The 6,321-nt window shown below is 38.6% G+C and overlaps 1 long non-coding RNA gene across 1 annotated transcript; it reads right to left on the bottom strand.

The window, feature by feature from the left end:
• Positions 1-347: 347 nt before the first annotated feature.
• LOC149136898 (uncharacterized) lies at positions 348-4,384 on the bottom strand. Its single transcript, XR_016238438.1, has 2 exons — positions 1,701-4,384; positions 348-1,229 (listed from the first exon to the last, which is right to left on the bottom strand). It is a non-coding gene; the product is annotated as an uncharacterized LOC149136898 (long non-coding RNA).
• Positions 4,385-6,321: the final 1,937 nt, after the last annotated feature.

The raw sequence follows: 6,321 nt of genomic DNA, 5'->3' as shown, positions 1-6,321 counted from the left end.
TATATATATATATATATATATATATATATATATATATATATATATAGTATGTATGTATGTATATACATACACACACGCGCACATACAAACACAAATATCAATAAATGGATCTCCGTCACGTTTGTAGATTAGTATTGAAACTGTTCGATCAACTGACTTATCTACTCTCTGACTTACTGTGTAAGTGGTCGAGTATCCCATAGACATGTGTACAGTCGGAATCAACAATACACCTTGTGGGGAGACTGGACCTTTGAGTTACTGGTACAGTACATCTCAAGACTTGGGCTGACTTTCCTAAAATGCTTTGCAATGGGATCGAACCCACGTCTCATGATTGCGAAGCGAACTTGATAACCGCCCAGTCATGCGTGTGTTTATAGATACATACATTCCTTCATACAAATATGCAGCAACGCCCAAAGTTTTAATGTAACAAATCAATTTACTGGTAGAGCTTTAGCAGGTACATCAATATATGTAACTGAAACACAGCCCGCCTCTAGTATAACCACCCTAAATTTTTCATATGTCGAGTCGTGTTTTGCACTAAGCATCCCTCTAAAATAATTAGATAGAAGTATCTCATACATTGAACTGTTTCTTTATACGAACAACCTTTCTAAAAGGCTGAAATAGAAAGTGTGAGAGAGAAAGAGTGGGAGGAGGGTTGTTTTACATCAGGCGTATGCATTGTCTGAGCTATCTGTTATATTACTACATAGCAATATTTCTCCAGCAACTTCCTCAGCTCCAAGGTCACATCAACGTGTGTCGGATGCTTTCGCTGTTGAGAATGAGTTCTTCTAGCTAGATGGTCACTTCGCCTATTGGACACGAGAGCCAAACCTCCCTCAAAACACGTGCACGCTTTGTAATCACGTGCTTTCGGGTTCGGTCCCACTGCGCGACCCCTTGGGCAAGTTTCATCTTCTATAGTCCATGGCTTCTGAGCTTGTGAATGAATTTGGTAGACGAAAACTGTGTGGGTGGAAGCCCATCATATATATATATACACATATTTATGTTTGTGTGCGTGTTTTTGTGTTAGAGGTTGTCCCATCCTCACCGTTTGACCACCGTCGCTGGTTTCTTTACGTCTCCTAACTTAGTGGTTCAGTAAAAAAGGACCGATAGAGGTACCAGACTTAAAAAAAAAAAGTACTGGGGTTGATTTGTCTGATTAAAACTCTTCAAGGCGATACTCCAGCACGGCCGCAATCCAGCGACTGAAAAAGACAAAAGATAAAAATATATTGATCAATGGAGTACCTGATACAGAAACAGAGGGCGTAGTCACGACTGGAAACATTTTTTATCACGAGTTTATGCTGTCAGACTTGGTGTTCTGCTAACATAACAACAAGGACATAATTTACTTTGAACCAATGAAGGAAAGCCTTTGCCTGGCCGCTCAACCTAGAAGAAATAGCAGTCGAATTTCCCTCATATGACACCCTACCGTTTTAAATGAGGAAAGGAGTCACCGGGCACTGTAAATTTATATGTATGCAAAGACGAGGTAATATCTACGTTACATAGATAGGTCAGTCTCGGTGATGCTGGTAACTTGAAATTCAGTCTAACATGTCACATTGTCGGGAGCCAGCGACTAGGCAAGCCTGGTGAGGAAGAATGCATGCTGTATAGGGTTAACGAATATGTAGCAACAGTGCACAATGACATAGGTTGACTATTACCTGGGAGAATTTCCTGAAGAATATCCAGCGCAGCACATTGGGCAAGTGTCTTCTATACAATCCCGTGTTGCCCAATGTGAATGAATTCGGTAAACGAAAATTGTGTGTGCAAACCCATTCAATATATATAAATATAAATACATATATATATATATATATATATATATATATCGTTTGTAGGAAACAAATCCGGAGAAGCACACTCTAAGGTGTAGAGCAGTGTGTATTCTTTACTGGGGAAGGCCGGTTTATGGGATTATCCTGGGTTTCCAATCCATAAAGGGTTTAGCTTTATGGCGTATCGTCAAACCATGAAACCTGTTGGCCTAATACCTCTTTAAAATATGGAGAGAGAAAAGCCTCACTACGAAGGTAAACAATAGGGGATTATCTCCCTTCGCCATTGGCTATCGACTTTCGGCTGTCGATATATATGTATATCTCGAAATGAGGAGTAGATAGACAACCGACAATTGTGAAGTTTCGTTTCTCTATGTTCATTTGACCTTTTTTCCATTTTTGTTTCTCACTGTTTATGTATTTAACTTGCTTGTCCACGTATTTCATGTTATTTACACAGTTGGTGACATCCTGTACGCATATATGCATGGTGGCAGTTTCTTGTAGTCCGAGAAAGAGGGTTCTATAATTTCTTGTTGAATAACCTGTTCAAATGATTTGCTTATAGTGATGCGATCAAATGCTTGTGCAGTACATTAGCTCGCTCATTCCACCAAATCGACGTCACCTGAACGAGTAGGGTGTGTCAGACGTCAGGTGCTTGAGTGATTGAAGAGCAATATAAGAGTAGTTCTTTTGTTCATGAACACAACGCCCCACCTCGGTCTAGAAACTGAAACCACGATCTTGTGACCGCAAGTGCAGCACACTAGTCACAAGGCTATGCAGCTTCACACATGCACATATATATGTGTATATATGTATATATACACGTGTGTGTGTGTGTATATATACACACAGCTTGATAGTCGGTGTTGTTTTTGCTTAGTCACCGTAATCAACCAGCTGGACCAAAGAAACTACTATAATAGGTATCAGGCTTGAAAAGAATATGAACTGGAGTCGATTTGTTTCACTAAGCCCGTTCACGCGGTGTAAAGCATGGCCACAGTCCAATGATAGAAACAAGTCAAAGAATGGAAGAATAACTTTCGACCATGGCAACAGCTTGTTTTGATATGTCGCATTGCAGTGAAATATGTTAATCTGTCTATTCTAGTTTGTGTGGACGATACGCTTACGTATATATTATCAGACAAACTGCAAGAAGGAGAGCTTTACGTAAGATTATAAACTGTAACGAAAGGGAGACCAGCATCGGCCTGTTGGGGTTATGTACCCCTAAATTCCATAACATGAATCCTTTTCTATCTGGCATGTGGAGCACAGTGAACCACTTCAACTTATACAATTAATCGCAGGGATAGAAGTTCGCTCTATATAAACTTATCCCACACTCCACTTAAAACAAATTTTTCGAGCAAGCTGTTCAGTTACATATTTCTTGTTTATAAAACGCGGTCGTTGTCATTGCACCAGTTAGGGGTATCTTGCTTGTATAACAACAATAAGGAATCAGCAGTTCTGGAATTTCCAAGTTGGTAAGAGTAACAGTAGGTATATCTTAGGGGAAGGCAATATAAATGTTTTACGGATTGCCCGTGTAAACGCGTCATCATTTGTAATCGAGCGATCAGACGTTCTTCTCGACAGAAGCCTCCATCAACAAACCAAGTGAAATACCGACCTGAGAACGGTATTTCACCTCGTCTCTTAAAATGTTCAAACAAGGGAATAAAGATGATTTTTATCATCTTTTAAGATCAGTCTAACGCAGTGGTTCTCAACAGGGGCCCATATGAGCCTTGGGGGTGGTCCATGTAAGATTTTGTTGCTAAAATTTATATAAAATATATTGGTTTTATTTCTACAACACACAAGATATAGATTTTAAAATTTTAGTACAAGGCCAGCAGTTTCAGGGAGGGGTAAGTCGACAGTATCATCCCCAGTGTTCAACTGGTACTTATTTTATCGACCCTGAAAGGATGAAAGGGAAAGTCGATCTCGGCGGAATTTGAACTCAGGACATAAAGACGAACGAAATGTCGCGAAGCATTTTGCCACGCGTGTCAACGATTCTGCCAGTTGGCTGACTTTACAATACTCAAAATATTTTTTTTTTTTATACAATTCCTAATAATATTTAAGGATCTTTTTTAAAACGGGGGCCACATTTTTCATTAACGAAACACTTTGAAACTTGGAACACTGGTAGAATGTGTCATATGAAACATCTTTTTCTCTTAGTCTTCTTAAAAAAAAAAAGAAATCCATAAGTTATTCCATGTTAAAGTTGTCGTATTTCTGTAATTTCAACCAATCACTGACGTCCATTCAGCCGATATACATTAAGTGCCGACTACATAAATAAACGATTCTGAAACAATTAACCCTAACCCTAACCCTAGGGTTAGGGTTAAGGTTAAAGCAAATTTAAAATGAAAAAAGCAAATAAAACGAAGGTATGGAGATTAAATACGCTTTACATCGCTTAATCAGCCAAAGGAGTAAATATAAACAACTGAATACTTGTCAGTGATTGGTTGAAATTATCGAAATAAGATAATTTTTTACATGAAATAAATTCGAATACAAAAATATTTTTCTGTTCTATAACACAAAATAGATAAGTATACGAAGTTTGAAAGTCTTTCCGTACCAAAAACACTACGTAAAACATTAATGAAAAATGTGGCCCCCGTTTTAAAATAGATCCATATTTAATTATAAAAACGTAATAGGATTTTCGAAACATCGAATGGTTATTAGGATCCATCTGAGTAAAATATATATTACATATGGTTTGAAAATTACAGTAAGATACAAACAAACAAAAAAAAAACAAACAAAAAACATGAAGACGGTGTCTTTTTTAAAAGACTTCTGAAAATAAACAATAAACGCAGTAATGAGAGCTTCGAAACGTCACGGAGACCCAATGAAATATTTAACTTTTTAATAACCATTCAATGTATGAAGGTCCATTCGAGTAAAATAGGAATAAAAAGGGGTCCATAGGTAAAAAGAAAGAAAGAAAGTTGAGAAACACTGGTCAAAAGCTTACGATATACCCGTCGTCAAAAAAGGGTGAGATTTTTACTTCTTATTTAAGATTTATTCTTTTGTTCGAAACATCATCATCATCATCATCATCATTATTATTATCATTATTATTAATATTATTATTAGTGAAGGCGCAATGGCCCAGTGGTTAGGGCAGCGGACTCGCGGTCATAGGATCGCGGTTTCGATTCCCAGACCGGGCGTTGTGGGTGTTTATTGAGCGAAAACTCCTAAAGCACCACGAAGCTCCGGCAAGGGATGGTGGTGAACCCTGCTGTACTCTTTCACCACAACTTTCTCTCACTCTTACTTCCTGTTTCTGTTGTGCCTGTAATTCAAAGGACCAGCCTTGTCACACTGTGTCGCGCTGAATATCCCCGAGAACTACGTTAAGGGTACGCGTGTCTGCAGAATGCTCAGCGACTTGCACGTTAATTTCACGAGCAGGCTGTTCCGTTGATCGAATCAACTGGAACCCTCGACGTCGTAAGCGACGGAGTGCCAACAACAATATTATTATTATTATTATTATTATTATTATCTAGTGTTTCACACCGACATCCGCATATTACTCATTCACTTAAAAAGATACTCGTATCAGATCGTCCTATCTGCTGGAAATGGTAACGAAATTACCCTCAAATCAGAAGCTACCGCCCTTATAGAAAAGTAAGATGCCTAATGGATAATGTAACTGTGGCTGTGTGGTAAGAAGCTTGCTTCACAATCAATGATTTTGGGTTCAATTCCACTGTATGGCACCTTGGGCAAGTGTCTTTTACTGTAGCTTTTGGCTGACCAAAGCCTTGTGAGCGGATTTGATAGAGAAAATCTGAAAGAAGCTCGTCGTATATACATATACATACATATATATATATATATATATATATATATATATATATATATATATATGGGGGTGGTCTTGACAACAATTGTTGGTGTATTTTTAGGTCTCCGTAGCGTAGCAGTTTGTCAAAACTGACCGATTGAATAAGTACCAGACTCAGAAAGAAAATAAGTACCGTAGTAGATATGTTCGACTAAAATTCCTTAATGCAGTGCCCCAGCATGGCCATAACCTAATAACTGAAACAACAAAAGATAAATGATGAGGTAAACCATACCCCAAAAAAGATAAAATGTTCGTGGATGGATTCTACCAATAATTTCTTTTTTTTTTTGGTATGAAACAACACCATCTGCTACTAATTCTACAAACAATTACAAAGCGAAAGACAAAGAATTAGCACGTGTGTATACATACATAGTGGAGGCGCAATGGCCCAGTGGTTAGGGCAGCGGACTCGCGGTCATAGGATCGCGGTTTCGATTCACAGACCGGGCGTTGTGAGTGTTTATTGAGCGAAAACACCTAAAGCTTCACGAGGCTCCGGCAGGGGGTGGTGGCGAAACCTGCTGTACTCTTTCACCCCAACTTTCTCTCACTCTTACTTCCTGTTTCTGTTGTGCCTGT

This window comes from Octopus bimaculoides, chromosome 2 (assembly GCF_046866305.1).
Source record: "Octopus bimaculoides isolate indiv1 chromosome 2, ASM4686630v1, whole genome shotgun sequence".
Classification (NCBI taxonomy): domain Eukaryota; kingdom Metazoa; phylum Mollusca; class Cephalopoda; order Octopoda; family Octopodidae; genus Octopus; species Octopus bimaculoides.
This window is presented reverse-complemented; position numbering and strand designations above follow the sequence as displayed.